Here is a 17221-nt window from a genome sequence, read left to right as displayed (position 1 = left end):
ACTCTTTAGTGTCTCGTGTCTCGCGCGATTGAAAAAGTGCTAGGTTTAAGAGCTATAAACCTGATTTTGGAGAACTGTACAGGTAGCGTGGGTATCGAGTACGTTTTAGTTATTTTTCGGGAGGGTTTTCAAGGCAATACTTCCAGAAAATGGCACAAAAATGATGTACTAGCAGTGTTTTCTACTTACACTTTTATTAAAATGTCTTGCAACATTAATTTTATATTATTTTTGTCGATTTTAGAGAGGAAAACGGTCAAAAAAGGGTAAAAGAACACAACGTCCGAGCAAGCGACGAACCTATCTTCCACGTTAACATTACGCCTCGTACGCGTTGATGGAATATTTTGAAAAAGCAGCACAAAAATGATGTGCTGGCACTGTTTTCAGCTTACGTTTCACTTAAGGGGGGACTTCGGTATTTAATTTTTATTTGTGACACATGTTTTTAACATTTTTCCCTGAAAGCTGATTCTTTCAAGAGTATTGGGTAAATGTTTTGGATCAATCGAGGAAAAACTGACAAAGATATAGATTTTTGAAAATCCGCGTTTCATACAAGGCCCCATACAGCCCGCTACTTTGAAGAGCGTTTCCCAAAACCAACGTTTTCAAAGTCGGTATCCATCGTACCGTAAAAACTACTGGGTCGATCGTTTTGAAATTTTTTACACATAATCTGCACACTTTTTGCCAGGTAACCCCGTCAAGAGATCATTAAAATTGTTTATACTTTTCTTAAAACAATTCTGTAAAGCTCGTTTTTTGGCAGAATCGCAAAAGGCATCACTTTTTCAACTTCAAAAATCTGCCAAAAATCGAAAAATTGGAATATCAACAAAAACTCTCCGAGATTACCTAGATAAACTTATAACCTTTCTAACGAATATCGATTTGTATGTTTCAGATGATCCGTCATGTCGCTACGATGGACACCGTAAAAAGTAACTTTTCGTCGAAACGCCTCCCAAAATTTGATGCCATGAAATAGTTTGTACATGAATGTTGCTCAAAACAATATCAAAAATTCTTCAAAAGTTGTAGATTAATATGCTTTTTATTTGCATAAATTAAGTTGAATGGTTACGTCACAAAAAATCGTCAAAAAAGGGCATTTTTTTGGCCCGAAAATACCGAAGTCCCCCCTTAAATTGTCTTGCAACAGTACTTTTCTAATATTTTTGACGATTTTACGGAGAAAAAACTGGAAAAAATAGCAAAAGAATACAACGTCCGAGCAAGCGATGAACCCCAGTCGCTCATTGACATTACACCTCGTACGCGTTGATGGACAGGAGGACCTAGTAAACAAAAAAAAAACACTCATTGCACGGATTCTGCACAAAATTACCTCATTAACGATGTGCGTAAGAAGCCCACATTAGCCAAATGTGTGCCCGTGAACCATTTGATATGCGGACGGACGCGAAGTGACCAAAAAAAAACACCAAAAACAAGAAATGTGGTCGCTGCAAAATGCCAATGTTCAAGTCCCGCTCTTGGTCAGCTGAAGGACGCTCCGTGTTGTTGTTGCTGTCCGGCATCCGGCGGCAAGAAGAATCTTCTTCACCCCGCCAGAAGGTGCCAGAAAAGGGCTACCGAAGGATGTGCGGCCAATTAGTTAACCTTAAATTACGATTCTCTGTCGCCGCCGATGGTGCCGCGGTGCCTGAATTTTTGGTGACTCAATTTCGATCGGACGGGAGGGTGGGTAAAAGTGCAGGATAATCGCGCTAACCTTTCGCTACGAGCGCCATTCTGAGCTGGATCCTCTGGTACGTAATGTTGGTACGCATGCATTGGAGGCAACAGACGCCAACGTCCAACGCGTCGTCGAAGGTCGAGCATCCCGCGGTGATCAACGACGAAAAAAAAAAATGGAAGGACAAGAAATGAAGCGTCGAAGCATCGATGCTGCTGTCGATTCGGTCAGAAGGATGGCCACAATAAAGATGTAGCCGGTTATGCAATGATGTGGGTGGTGGAGGGCGCTCGCACATCCCTTGGCACTCCTTATCCTCACCCAATCCCAATCGGAACTGGTTCGACCGGGTTCGCGTTCGTGTGAAGGGCAGCTCCACTCCACTGTACCGGTTTGTTTGGATGGATGCGACTGCTTCTCGTCTGCTGCATCACAACATAGGTCAACGCAATGGATCGATAATTCCTCTCTTTTTTCTCTCCTAATAAGCTCGTAGAAAAATCGTAGCCCCGTAAGCGAGCCTCGCTTCCCTGGGCACTTTGGAAGCCACTCAAAAAGCACTTTGCGGACACGCGGATTTAATTGAATTCGGATGTCTCCGCGGTAGTGCGACAAAAAGGGAAAAGAACCAAAAACTGGCCTTAGGGTGTCCACGTTCGTTTCGTTACGGTTTAATTTTAAGCTCGTGAAATTTGAGTCACAAGCACAGCATCGTCAACAAATCTAACCGTCCTTCGAGTAATTAAAACCGAACTCGATAGAAGCCTGCGACTCCTCTTCTGCCTTCTGACCCCCTTCTCTGCCACGTGATGTTGTCGCGCTGATGGCGATCGGATTTGATCAATCGCACGCGAAGCACGCGAAGAATCGAGCGCGACAGAATTAACGCTCCGTTAATGCTCCGTCCCGGTCTTGGATGATGCGCCACTGAAGGTCAGTGGCGCGGAGGATGCTAATGAAATGGACAAACGGCGCAAACACGTTCCCGTGCGGCGGTGCATACCCTTTCCCTTTCATGCTGACATCTGATCGTAGGCAGGCTGAAGCAAAGGAGTCTCTCGATCCTAGAGTCGGAGTTGTGAGTTCATTAAAGGGATTTAAATGTTTAATTTTCTATTGGCCTGTTCCCCTAGGGCCCAGAGTCTGCATCAAAACACGAAGGAGGATTATCTTCATCACACCAAGCGCCGCTCGATTCGCTCTACGCGCTCTGTCCATGTCCGACCGCGCAGCTCGTAAATAAGATGCCCTTATCTTAATTTAATTACCCACATCGTCCGGGGAACAATTAGCCTTCGAGCGAAGTGGTAGTGCGAAGACAGTGATTGTTGTTTCCCAAAAACCTTAGAGATTCTTAGAGATCGCCATCTCACTGCACGAAGTTGTGCTTATGCTCCGTTTAGTCAACGATTACACGCAACTCTCGACACGCCGATTGTCACCTCGTGAACTGCCACGGCGCACACACCTGTCCCTCAAGGGGGCGGGGAGCCAGAAGTGTGCCAGAAGCAAAAATGGGATCACAATTTTGCAACGATCTCTGCCACTTGCGCCTCTGTCATCTGCAACATTCTCGCCGTGGCCGGGGCGCTGTGCTAACCCTAGTGGCCACCTGAATGCAATCGGCTGGGAATCATCGGTGTCCCCAAAAAGCCACGGTGCTACTGGCTACTGCATAAGAGTGTCATGGTCCCTGGCCACCTGAGGTCGTGGCTAACGGTGCTATATGCACATTAATTCGTCTCCCCTTTTTTTCTTTACCGGTCCTGCGGGTGTGGTTTGGTCTTTGAATTAGTCACCAAACGCTGGTATGCTATTTGAGCAGCATTTCTGCGCCTCTTCATACTTCTGGAACGCGAAATTTGATACATCCGAAGGGGGTTTGAAAATGTGAGGCCATTTGTTTGGACATTCTACTTGGCAAACACGCTGGAACATGAACGCTCCCAGAACGAGAAGAAGAACCGTACGAAAAAAAAACTGCCGCCAATGTTCGCCTTTGAACTCGGCACGGCCCCCAAGGGGGCACTCAAATGTCCCGTTTCTTTTTAACATTTTCATTTTTTTTAATACTTTCTCGTCTAAAGTACCGAATAGCAGTTGGACGGGTAGGCAACAAATTTGTGACAAATTGTGGCGCGTGTCATAAACCTCTTTTTCGGGGAGAGAGGTGGGAGAAGCCAAACGATGTTGCGATCTTGCGAGATGTGGAATTTGAAGAAGCAAAAAAAAAATGGCAAAGCGAAAATCTCATTAAAAGATGAAGCCTTGTTTGCGAAGAAGAAAGATAAGAGGGAGAGCAGCAACTGAGTAGTGACTGCTATAAGTTCAACGACTTTTTACCATTCTTTAGAACGAACTCCCGCAAACAAATCTCTGACGTAAGCTCGACGGGAACTTTGGCGACGTTCTAGCGAACCATTTGGTCTCGGGCAAGACAGGAGGACATCTGGATAACGAGTACCACCCAAGAAGGAAGAGGAGCAGGAGGTGAGTGGTTTAATGACCTGCGCCTTCATGATGCTACTCCAGCTCCTTATAGCTGATGAGCACCATCGCGATTAATAGGATTTTTTGAGCTGCTGCGACAACATCGCGAAGATTCCTTCGACTCCTGTTAATGAACTTCTTAAACACGATCACAGATCACCTGGCAAGGCTTCGTTGTTTCGTTAATTTTCGGTAGCAAAGGATGCAATGATGGTGGTGCTTAGCCCCCGGAGCAGGACAATTAATCAGGGCCCCTTAATTAGACTTTCATCACGTAACCTAGACGCACACACCCTGGGATCATCGCCATTTGGAACAAATTCATTCCGACGAACAACCCCTCACACTCGTCCCCTTTTCCACTCAATCTCGATCTTGACGCGAACGCAAAAAACGGTGTCACGGTTGATGATTGCAGCTTTGGATTTTCTCGGTCGCTCGGAAACGCATGATGCTCCGTTTAGCGCCTCCATCTCTTAACCGTCCTCCTGCGCTGCTCACCATCCAAAAACCATATCATAAATCGTACGAGACATCCGATACCACACCACACGTCGACGACGATGACATCGCTCACACTCGGGGAATGATAATAGCTATCAGCAGCACACTGCAACCGCTGCTCCGCGTCGCTCTTCGATGACCTTAAAGCCGAGCCGCGGCGCGCGTCTTCTGAAATCTGTTTTCCGATGCGCGGATGCATCCGAGAAGGGGACGACTTTGGTGACCGAATTCGTCCGGTGGCCGGGGGGGGGGGGGGTCGCGCCCTCGGCGTTCGAAAACGAAATCGAAACACTCGGGCGCGCGATCTTGCTTAACACGATTTTGTGGCCTGACCTATCCACACATACACAGAGCCACGCACCTGATTCACGGTCCAGCTCAATTAGCATAGGAGCATATAGGATCGCTCGGCCGTTCGGTCGCTCCTCGTGATCACACTGGACCCGGCACGGCGGCATCTGCGGGACATATTATGCAACAAATGCCCCTGGGATGATGGCCTGGCCATCTTGTTTTAGGGTCATTTCGATTCCGGCAAATGGCGGCCTCCGCCTTTTTTCGTTATCAGCAACCCAACAACCCAACACTGAATGCAACATGATCGCAACCGCGGTGGCACTCCCACATCAAATCATCGCTTGCATCCGAGCGCTGCACCAGTTCCCTCTCTGGGTCACTGGGACCGGGGGACTTGACGCAATGTTGGTCTCTGGTGCGACCAAGACTGGAGGCATTAGCATAACCAAATATCAATCATCCATATTTATGAGAAAACCATGCCAAAACGGTGCAACTACGCGTTGCGTTGCCAAACCCGTGTAGTGTGTACCAGAGCATCCGAGGGACAGAGAGGGCACTCGTGGTCCAGGAACCGACAGAGCGCTTGGGAGACGCCACACGGCATTGTGTGCGTATTGGAATCGAACCCGGCAGCCTTCAAAAACAAACAAACAAGGTAATGAGATTTCCATGTTTCTATCCATTCCAAACGGGGGAAGGGGCAACGTACATTCCATGGCGCCCATGCCCTGACACCTGACCTGCGCTGAGGGGCCGCGCGTTTCGATCTCATTTCGCTTTGCCGCTGATTAAACAATGGGATCATTAAATGTCACCACAGTGGGTCGCGGCTGCGTGCAACTGATACGTAATCGGTGGCCGGGGGTGGTAGCGGTAGAAATGGAAAGCATAAGGTGGCTAAAGAGTACCGCGAATACTGTCCAGTTAGTAGCGGCAGCTTACTTCCGTGTGTTTGAAGAAATTCGCTTTTAGTATTCGATCCGAAGAGATGCGTAAACTGTTGTTCTATGAACTGTCAAATGGTTGCGGATCCTAGTAGCCAGAGATTAGCGTGAAACTAGTTCTTAGTCACGCAACAATGTCCTCGAGGCTTCCTTTGAATCATGATTCAACCTTGAGTGGAACAGCGGTGATGTCCGGTGTCCTTCCGAAATACCCGACATCAAGGAAGCGGATCTGTGACTGGCCAGTTAAGTAGTTTCTTCGATGAGTCACTTTGAGAATTTCTCAAGAGTGATGTCCTCAAAGATGTGTTTTGTGGAATGCTTTGACCAATGTTAGCGCCACCGGGACTACCCTTGTAGAATTTGTGCTACTGGCTTTGCAAAAGGCTACTCCACGGATCGTGCATTCCGCACTGGTGGCATTTGCATATCAACAAGGCATCCGCACGTAAATCATGATCATTTATCCAGCATTTTTATCTCCCGGTTCTACAGTTGCAGTGCTTCACGTTAGTGACATCCTCTCATCATCACCTTCGATCCGATAAACACAGACAGATGCACACATGATTCTAAGTTCGGTTGACATCTCTACCAGCTCCTAGAACCCTTGGGACATCCCCTTTCAACACCGGCTACTGTTGAGACGCGCCCCGAACGTGTGGGTTGCTGCCACTGGCATTCCCTTTTGTCGCGCGGCGCGTGTCTAGCATCCGGCATCTGCTGTAAAATGTTCTCGAGAGTGACAGGCGCCAACGCACACGAGCCTGTCCCTTGTCTGTTCTGATGTTCGCTTACGGGCAATCCGGGTCGCGATGCCGGTCGCTAAAACGGATCTAAATCTCCCTCTCCAGCGTGCGTACGCGTGACATAGTCGGTTGCGAGCATGGGCACGTCGCTGGACGTGCCGTGAAGTAACAAGTGTCCAGAACTTGAAGGATCGAGCACTTTGAGAGCGCGGACGAAAAGGCACCCGAAATATCTCTGCTTCCCAGAACAACTCACCATGCTGGAGCTGATCGGCCTAAGTGGCCCTGCTTCTTAGGGAGATTCACACACTAGCACACACGCGCCCACAGCGGGAGAACACAAGGGTTTTTATCTGTTAGATTTGCACAATCAAATTCACAATCTCACATAATAATCCACCACGAAATTTTGGTTCACTAAACACGATCGTCACACGAGGATGCCTTTGGGGTGTTATCCTTGCATCCTCAATCCACACTCCCCGCACACACTCTCGCACACTGGCACGTGCAAACGGCGCTGCACGCTGCGATCACCGGGATGCCGCACAAAAGAACGATCCAAGAGGCGCCAAAATCCGCCGCGGACTGAAATGCGCTGCGAATTTCAAAGTCTTATTTATACGCGCGCGCGCGCGCACCCGCGAGAAGATCGGCGCCCGGGCGACACACTGTGAGTGACGACAACGATGACGATCCAACGGGTTGCGTCTCATCGCGCCACGATCCACGCCGCAAAACACGAACCGCACTAGATCCCCTTCGAGTCGCTTGTGTGTTGATGATGCTGCGATGCGATGTGACGGTTCGGCCTCCGCGCGCGCCGCTCGTTTGCGGGGCCCTCGATGCCCTCGAGACAGCCTAGCAAGCTAGAGGCTGGCAGGATGATGTTTTGCTAATGTTTATATATTTATTAATTTTTATTGATCGAGATCGATCTGTAGTCGTTTGAGGGGTGATGAAGTAATAAAGACAATTCTGGGAAGGGAAGGGAAGGTTCTTGGTGCGTCTGATGTGCAGAACGAATAGTTGGATCTTAGTAGTCCTTGGTTGTTTAGAAGCTGTCTACACTAAATGACAAGCTTCATACAGCCACAGCACACTCTGTCAATCGCTAAAGAGTGTTGCATTTCCAATGCAGGACGCATAAATCCGACGATATCTCACGTGAGCTTCGAGAGAAAAAGGACATAAGCCTATCAAATTGATGGTGATCTACTCTACTTTCACCAACAGATATTTTCAAAAAGTGCTGTTTATTGGATTTGATAAAATCTGGAATTTCTTGTCGACGTACAATATCTTGGATTTTTCCTGCATCTTCCTGATCCACGATTTTTCTATAAAATCACTCCTAACTGCGCTTATCTGTATTTAAATTCGTCAAAATTAATGCCAAGATAAAGCGACAGCTAAAACCAATGCTCTAATGCCAATATTTGGATTTAAAACGTTCCCAACAGTATTCGATAATTTTTGTTGACAGATTGAGTAAGATGCTCTTGTTTAATATTGCTAATAACTTTAAAAATGTCTTCGATAGTTATCGAGAGGCACTGAACTGATATTCTCCTTTGCCATTCCATTCCTTTGCAAATTTGGTTTTATTTTCCTTTTCTACTTTCCTTTTCCTTTCCTACTTTTCCTTTTCCTTAAATCCTTTTTTTTTTGCAAATTACTAAAACATGCAAACAAATGCCGTCAAAACATTTAACATAAGCCAAAATGTCACCACTTTACTACATATTGGACCCCAAAAAGGCAATTCCAGAACTCTTCCCCCCCGGTCCCCCTTCCCCTAACCATCCACCACGGCCCACCGTCCTTTCTTTCGACGCTCAAGAGTTCAAAACGACCCAGTAGCCTTCGGCGAGAATGTCGCCGTAAAGGCCTCTCTGCACCTTTGACAGGTTGACCGCGGCCACCGGTCGTTCAATCTTCGCACCTTCCTTACCGGTGACAGCAACAGCAGCAGCAGCAGCAGCAGTAACAGGTGCATGGCGCGTGTGTGACCCACGAGCCAAGCGCATCGTTAAACGCTATTCACGGAGGTCAACCGGGGTCGTCTCGGAACGGAGAGTGGGGGGGAGAGCAGTAGCTAAAAATTAGTTTATTGTTGCTTTGCTGTGACATTTTAATGGCGGACGCCACACGCCGCGAGAGGTCACCTAATGCGCGATTGATGATTGATTTTGGCCGCGGACCCGGGAGCGGACGCAACCATAAACGGAGCTCACCATTTGTCTTTCTGTTCACTGTGGCGGCTACTTGGATAGAAATCTGGTTTGAAATTATGAAACAGGCGATCATACAGGATGTTCCGGAGTCTACTTGGCAATGCAACTCACATCACAGCGCGCAGTTCATCATTTCAATTGCAGTCACCCTACGTGCATCATCGCACTGCTCGAAGCAGTACATTAGAACGAACGATCGAAAAGGTGTTGATAGAGCGACACAGATTGCTCATATTGTAGCACGATTGTCTTGTTAACGGGGCCGTTAGGAAGGAAGCGGCGTCTATTGAATTGTTAACTGCAGTGTGGATGGCATTCCGTGCGTCTCTCAATGGAATGAAGTGTGCTAGTAATGATGTGCATTTATACAAAAGAGTTCCTTTCGTGCTTCAAAACATACATGTATCATTTTTTGTACAGATTGAATTCAAAAGCTTACCCTCGAGATGCGTTCACTATCCCTCTGCTTGTATCTACCGTCAACGGATGCAAGCGACCGGATTTTCAACGTACAGTGGCCCAAAAAATGGCAGTTGTGCCATGAAAATTGATTAGCTCCGGTGTACCTCGCGTCACTGTCCACTGTCGCCTCGCGCAAAAACCGCACGGTGCATCCTTTTCGCGCTTCCCAACGACAACTTGAATGTCACGGACGATAAAAACGGACGAGCCGCACCGGTGCTTGTAGTCGCTAATTATAACAAGGACAAGGAATCCTTCTAATGTCGTTACACGCCATCCGTCCGGATCTGCTGTTTCGCGAAATGTTGAAAAGACGAAAGTGAAAACTCATCTCATGCCAGCCAGAAGATGCGCGGACGTGCGTGCGCCGTCTCGGACGCATACGGTTGGTGCTGGTGGCCTCGACGAACTCATGACCCAGTCCAGGCGACCGACTCCGGCTGATTGCTGCTGACCGAAAACGAAACCTGTTTCTGACCGCGACTGACCTGCGACACATCGATCGATCGTCCGTTACGCGCGGCGGACGAGCGGACGTACCTCCGCGCCTGATAACGGGCTCCTCAAGTGGCCCCAAAAATGGACCCATGGAGCCATAGTATTCAACAGGCAACAAATAGACTGAACCAACGCCAAAAACGCCCCGCGTGAATGAGAAGCTGTTTAAAATATGCGCGAAAACCCAGCGATACGTTGGCGCGATAGTGCGATAGCGTCTCTGGTTTGGGATGTTTTTAGCAAAAAAAAAAAGGAAAAAAAGAAAAGAAACCAACGGCAACCTGAAAGCGAGGTTGCCGAGGGTTCGAGGTTCAAGCTGTGTTCTAAATTTGCGACGGACGGCGAAAAGAGCGCGCACGAGAAACGATAAAAAATCGATGAAAACATCAGAGAGACTCGACCGAGTTCAATGGGCGAACAAGCGACGAACCTGCGATTAGGTTCGACGAATTCTTTTCGATCATTCTGTGACGCTTGGTGGTGCAATCTGTTTTATAGTTCCGCTATTGATACAGTGATTTTGTGGAGAATTTTATAAAATATATCTGCGTATTTTATAAAATTCAGTAACCCGTGGTCCGTATTGGCGATTGGGAACAAATTGTGCGCCACGAGCCAATCCATCCGACGACCTTCAAACGGACAATAAAAGAGTTTCCCATTCCAGCGACGAAGATGCACATCGCAGATGCGCTGCACTACGGAGAAAATTATGCTCAAAAGCTGCCGCCACAAAGCAGCGCACCGCCCTTGAAAGACTGAATATTACTGCCAGTTGGTGCTCCGGCGTCGCCTCCGGCATGGCACCTTGTAACCGAGTACCGGGGGCATAATTTATGACACAATAACTACATCCGATACACACTGTGTGCCTCAGCGACGAAAACGGCATTTTCAACCCGAAAAAAAGTGAAGCTCCGCACGAGAGCTGAAGAGGAGGTCGCTTGCCTTCGATTTCGAGTCGAAAAGTTCAACCGAACGCAGACAGCGCCAAAACGTACAGCAGGTGAACGCATCGCAGTTCGTCCTTTATCACACCAACAGACACTCGAATGCGGCACGGTAATCGAAGCTCGAATAAAGTCTGTCTGCCTCTTCGATAGCATAATGGCAATTTTCGATGATACGATCATCGCATCAAAGGCTAAAGTGGACAGCGGAGTGTGATCAGTACTCCGTGCGATTGACTCGAGACGCCGACTCGTCCTGGCGGATCAGTGTCGATCAGCCTGTCGTCAGCGAGCTGAGCTGATGGTCAAGCCGGAACCTGTGCTGAGCAGTTTCAACCAGAACAACCTGCCGAAAATTATCTAAAGTATCGTGATCGAGAGACAAAAGCCGCAGAGAGAGAGAGAGAGAGAGAGAGAGAGAACGAGAGAGCAAAGAAGAGAAGAGCGTGTTTGCTAAGCATTGGCAAAATACGATGGAATCTAATCACTGAAATACCTTTATTTATGCTTCAAGGATCTTCACCAACGCCAGCTGGCTCGAGAGCAGGCACCAGCGTATCTCCTTCACCCTCGCCTCCGATTGGTTTCTATTCTTGAGCGAGCTATTTTGGACGCTCCGGTCCGGTGCGGTGGGCCTTCTTGTCGCGCATTTTGATTACGACCACGGCCCACATATCCGGTTTTGATGTGAAGGAGAAGCACCAGTAAAAGGAGAAGCAGAAGAAGAAGCGAGCGATCAGCGACACCAGAACCAGTTCTCCGTCAGTCCACCGACGCCGATGGGGTTGTGGTCGAGTTCGAGCGAGGAAGGGGTTTTGATAGTCCACAGCGTCCACTAAAGAACGCCAATTGTCACCATGGCGCACCAGGGGAGGCGGTGTGAGGAGGACACCAGACGGTATTGTGTGTTGGACAAGAATGCAAGGCCAATCCCGGCGAGCATCCGCACATCCCTCTCCGGTCGTCGGCGATCGGTCGATCGGTCGATAGATGATCGAAGCGAACCTGGTTCGATGGTCAGGGACCAATGGTACACGGGCTAGCATTGAGCTAGATTCAATTGACAATCATTGCCACCAGCACGGAACTGGAACACTCTGCCGCCGATGATGTTGATTCACTTACCCTCTCCTACACCGTTCTTTCCGCTGCCAGTTCGCCTGATAAGTATATTAAAGACGAGCATAAGGATCGCGCTTGGTGTGGTTTCGGTGGATTTTGCGGCGAATCAACACAAGCAAACCGGGCGGACGCGCATGGAATTAATGAGGCAGAGGTAACCAACACGAAGATTCCACTTCTTAGCCATCGTTATAGTTCATCTTCACGGCAAAATCAGGTTTTTTTTTTCGATGCAAAATTCATAACTTTTTGCGTCAACCTTTTTCCGGGGCAGAAGGATGGCACGAAGAGGTTCTGCCGATCTCTTGCGGTGTAATCAAGACTACGGGCACTCTTTGATCTTCACACGAACCGTAGCGGCACTTAGAACAATACTCAATCATTAGTGTCAGCCTCTGTGCATCGATTATTTACTTCACTCCCCTTTTCTGAATGTCATAACCTTAAATTTCGTCTCCATGACCTTTACCTTCGCGACCTTGCGGTGCTGTTCGTATCTTATCCACCCTTAAAAAAGGATCGCCATCCCACACAAGCACACACCCGTGAAAAAATGATGAACGATCAGGAATTGGATGGTGTTTGGCCGCACAGAAGCGATCCACATGGAATGAGGATGACGATTGAAGGCAAATCCTCTTCAGGACCGCGGTCAGCCGCACTATCGCGTCAAAGTCAAAGCCAGATAAATTACCTTTCCAGCTTATGCTAATCGGTAGCGAGGCAGCTCGATCAAACCGACCGTACGCTTTTTGGGGGGTATCTCGTGGCCACCATTTGTCATAATTTCCTCTCTCCACCAACAGCAGCGAGACTTCTCTCCATCGGTGGCGGTGTGCGTGGTGACAGTAGTGGCGTCAAAAATGCGTCCACAAACACCCCTCCGATCACAGCTCATCAATCTCCCGGTGGTCCGGTTGGTTCTGTAAACAATGCGGATCTTCCACGCGGTCTTCTCTCTCTCTCTCTGCTAATAGGATCCCGTCAGGACTAAACCAAATACAGATTGATGGTTGCGTGCGGTGTTATCAGCGCGGCGAATTAAGGGCGACGATTGAACGATACATCAATCCACCACCAGAGCGATCCGAATCCAGTAAACCGGCCCTAGGGGGGGGGGGGGGCCATTGACAGGGATTCACACATTTTGTGGACCCTTCATTATTGACACCCTTGTGTGCCGTCCTTGCGGTAATTGCTGCTGTAAATGACGGATAATCAACGCGGTACGATGATCAGTGTCTTCACTTCGATCCGATCAGCGCCCCGGGGCGGAGGGCATAAACCAATCATCCCAAAAGACGCAAACCCCCTTCTGAAGTGGCAAGTGGCCTAGTGTGTGACGAAGCACACACAGAAAAGGTGCTTTTGATTGAACAAAGCACCGCTGGATTTGTTACGGTGATTTCTGCCTTCTTGCGCAAAAGACTTTGCCACTTTTCGCCCTCAGTAACTCGGCCATCGGATATCCTGTTCCCCCCCTTGTGGTGTATCTGGTTCACGTTCCGACTTCCGCATTACACGAAAATTGCACTGATGTTTGCGTGTTTCTCGGACGTCGGATTGACCTCGAATGCGTGAAGTCTCGCACATGTTTCGGGGGTTCGATGTCGCACATTTTCACGTCGCCATAAAACTGGACAGCCGCTTCCGATGCTCTCAGTATACCCTGGGACCGTTTCCTCCAAAGCGGCTGTTGAACTCCTCCGGTCCGGTGTCTCGTGGCCATCGTTTTTGGGATTATAACATTTGGGGAGAGACGTCGAACCTCGAAGCACCGTTCGATAGGAAAGCAATATTGGAAATTGATGTCGATGGTTCCCCCGTTGGGTGGGTCGCGTTGCTCTTACAACAGAGTGCGATATCAACCTGAGAAGAGCCGCCACCAATCAACAACATCATCATTATAAGCGAACGAGCGAGCGCGTGTTGCGTTTCGCAATTCGTCCGACGATAGGGGACGAACGAGTTTAAAAGAGTTGAATTTATCAACCGGCTGGCCTTGCGATGGGCCAGGGAGTCCAACCCGCCTGCTAGGAGCGCCCATTTTCTGACGAAGAAAGATGAGCGCCAGCGCCGTCCGACGACCGGTCAAATATGTAAACCAACCACCAGCATCAGCGGCAGTAGAGGGAGATTCGTTATGAACTATCGTAGGGGCTATCGGCCGAGGCCATGGTGCCACTATCGTTCCGAGCGATCAGATTAGCTCCGGTGGTCACCGTTCGAGTGACAGTGAGTGAGATTGGTGGCCCAAGGAGACGAGAATGTGACATTGAAGTGCAGGAAGCTCCTCGAGAGCTCCACTCCAGCACACACATTATCCAGCCACGAGGACACAATCTGCCACCAAATCGCATTGTTTCGAGCAGCAGCCCAAAAATGACCATCCGACACTGTGATGGCAATCGCAAGCACTTGTGTGGACAATCGAATCGAGCGATGATCGAGGGCCAACCGCACCGCAGTCAAGGGAGACAACAACACTTTGTCCAACTTTCAAAAAAACCAGCCGCCGAGGTGCATCCTCAAAAAGCTGAAGGACTGCGCCGACCGACTGTCAACTGTCGGTCTTCCTTCTTGAGGTCCGGAATGTCCTCGGTGCGCATGCGGTGCGATCGCCAGCCGCGTCCGCTTGAATCCCGGACGATAAATTACAACCGTAGCCGTCCAATGGCGGCGAAGGACGCTGGGAACCTTCCCGATTCGAGCGCTGCGGATCGTTAATAATGGAAGCTACCTTAGCATATCGGCGGTTTGTTTGACGCGGTCACAGTCGCGTGGTCGCTCCGTCGGTATGCGTGTCAAAACAAGTCATTTTTGTGGGTCATCGAGTTTTCTGGCAAAACGGCCGATGGCCATCACGAGGCGATAAATTGTGCTGTTGGTCTTGGGGACCCATTGGTTTCACTTGGTTTGAAGTCTTTTGACCGAACGGAAGCTGTCGCACCGTTGACACCGTTGTTCTGGTGAAATATTGGCAGCCCGGTAAGCGGATCTGCGGAAAATTTTCAACAAACCAGTTTTAATCGAGTAAGCGATGATGTGAATTTTTTGAAGTAATTTTCAAAGAGATGCTGTATTTATCTTAGTAGACATTTGCAATCTCAGACGTCAGTATTTGCGAGATCAAATAAAAGAGTTTCAGCTCCATTTAGTGTGTTCGGTCAAAGTACAAAAAACACAAAATTGCGAGAGAACTCTTCCTATTGTTGTAAGTATGTTTTACACATCTAAATTGCCGCTTGAATTGCAGCATTAACATTTTGGCGATTTGTAGATCGTGAAAATGGCGAAGCAATCAATATTTTTCCATCGTTTATAAGCTGAGATGGAATGTAGAAAAAGCGAACGAAGATACACTGGACGAAGTAAACAGGTAACTTGTATTCAAATTAAGCTTTTTAGTTTAGTATGAATTCAGTTATAAGAGTTAATAAGTCATATTCCAAAACAAGATGCATTCTCGAACATGATTTATAACTCTGCTCAACTTATAATACTTTACAGTAGACAACACGTATTAATTTATAGATAATACCATCATTATTTGCTATGATCCAGCTGTAAATTACCTTGTACGATCGTCTTCAACCCTCAACCGCACCAGTAAAGCGCTTTGGATGAATTAAATTTGCCTAACAATCAAATCAAATCCCCGCTAGACGATCCTGGTTTGAACAGTGGTGTGGAGCGATCCAATCCACATTCACAGCCGAGAGAGAGAGAGAGAGAGAGAGAGAGAGAGAGAGAGAGAAACAGACAGAGAAATGATCGACCATAAAGCTAAGCGCTTTTATGGGTGTGCTGCAAAATCACCGCCCAACACCGGACAGTGGACACTTCCTCAACATCGTGATGCGTGCTTCATCTCCCGCGGATTCCACACGAACCCCGCGACAAACACCTGGGCTGGGCAATCACTAGACAAGAAGGAGGAAAACAAAATTCTTTCGAATTCTTCCACCGAACGGTTATCCCCTGCTGGAGAATCCGGTGATCCGGCTGCGCTAAAACAAGCTTTTTTATGAGCAGTACCGCGGGTTTAGCTGCCGCAAATCTCGTGTTTTAAGCTGTCGGCGAATGAAGCATTAAACTGGCTGGCAGCACATGTGACCGCATCAACAGTCGAGGGAGTCCAACGTAACACCAACATCCAAAAGCCCAACCCCCTAATGCTCTAATCTGCCTTAAAGCATCCTCAATCCATCCCGAGCCACACAGCGCCGGCCAATAAAAAGGCAAAAAGAACACGGAAAACCTGTTCAAATAATAAAAACTTTTTAAAGATCCCTCGAACCACCCCATCGAAACCAATTTGTGGAAGTGCCTTCGCCAGAGCGCGCGCGCGCGGAGACCTTCAGCTCATGGCAATGAAGCAAATAGCGGCCGAACAGAGCAGACAGCGCCGTCGGCGTTGCAGTGCGCCGTGCGTTTCCTGAAGATGAACCTTTCCGCGAACGTCCGCGGAGGCCCCTAAGGCGATGTGGAATCGATATGTCACAAAGTGTATCCGTCTGAAGAGGAACGGTCGACGTTTGGACATCCGATCCTGGTTCGATTTTGTGCAGCAAGCAGCAACGAGAGGTGACCATGAGCCGAGAGTCGATCAAGAATCGTTCCCACCGTTCATCGGTGCGGTTAGTTCCGGGACACCGAGTTTACCGATCGGCGGGTTAATTGAGAACTAGACGTCAAGTGCAATCTGTTTTATGACCGTGCAGCGAGTGAGCTACGGCCACCGCTGAAGCTAAAGAGACGGATCTACGGGGGCGATCCGTAACTTCTACTCACATCCTAGCCCACGCTTGGTGGCGCGCTTCCCAGACAGGCCACCGATTGCGTCATACGAGAGGTTGGCGTTCGCCACTGGTCATGAATGCCAACACTGTGGTACTCCATATGCCAGTTCGGCGGATCGTTTGCGCGAAATGATAAATGGCGGCAACGGGCGGCGACAGCAGCGACCACAAAGCGACTTGCTGCCCGTACCGGAACATCACCGGTACGGGAGGGAGGATCGTGGATAGAATACCTGGCGAACCAGCACGTATCGGTGATAACCATCGCGTCGCATCGTTTGCCACCGGTTCACAGACGTTCGGAGGCATGGTATAGGGATGGTTTTAGAAAACCATCGTTGCCCATAGCTGACCACAGTGGCCACGCAGAATGAGCTAGAGGCAGAATCCGGGATCCTGGGGACATTAAGCTTGAAATTTCCATTTTCAATTATCGTTAGCGGTTACACGTTACGAGAATG

At 48.6% G+C, this 17221-nt stretch overlaps 1 protein-coding gene across 3 annotated transcripts in view; it reads right to left on the bottom strand.

The window, feature by feature from the left end:
* Positions 1 to 17190: 17190 nt before the first annotated feature.
* LOC126576510 (ADP-ribosylation factor GTPase-activating protein 1) overlaps positions 17191 to 17221 on the bottom strand; it is a 3129-nt gene continuing 3098 nt past the window's right edge. For all 3 annotated transcript variants that reach the window (XM_050237814.1, XM_050237815.1, XM_050237816.1), the window contains one exon: positions 17191 to 17221. This exon is cut by the window's right edge and continues 1184 nt beyond it. The gene's annotated coding sequence lies outside the window, so the exon portion shown is untranslated.

This window comes from Anopheles aquasalis, chromosome 3 (assembly GCF_943734665.1).
Source record: "Anopheles aquasalis chromosome 3, idAnoAquaMG_Q_19, whole genome shotgun sequence".
Taxonomy (NCBI): domain Eukaryota; kingdom Metazoa; phylum Arthropoda; class Insecta; order Diptera; family Culicidae; genus Anopheles; species Anopheles aquasalis.
This window is presented reverse-complemented; position numbering and strand designations above follow the sequence as displayed.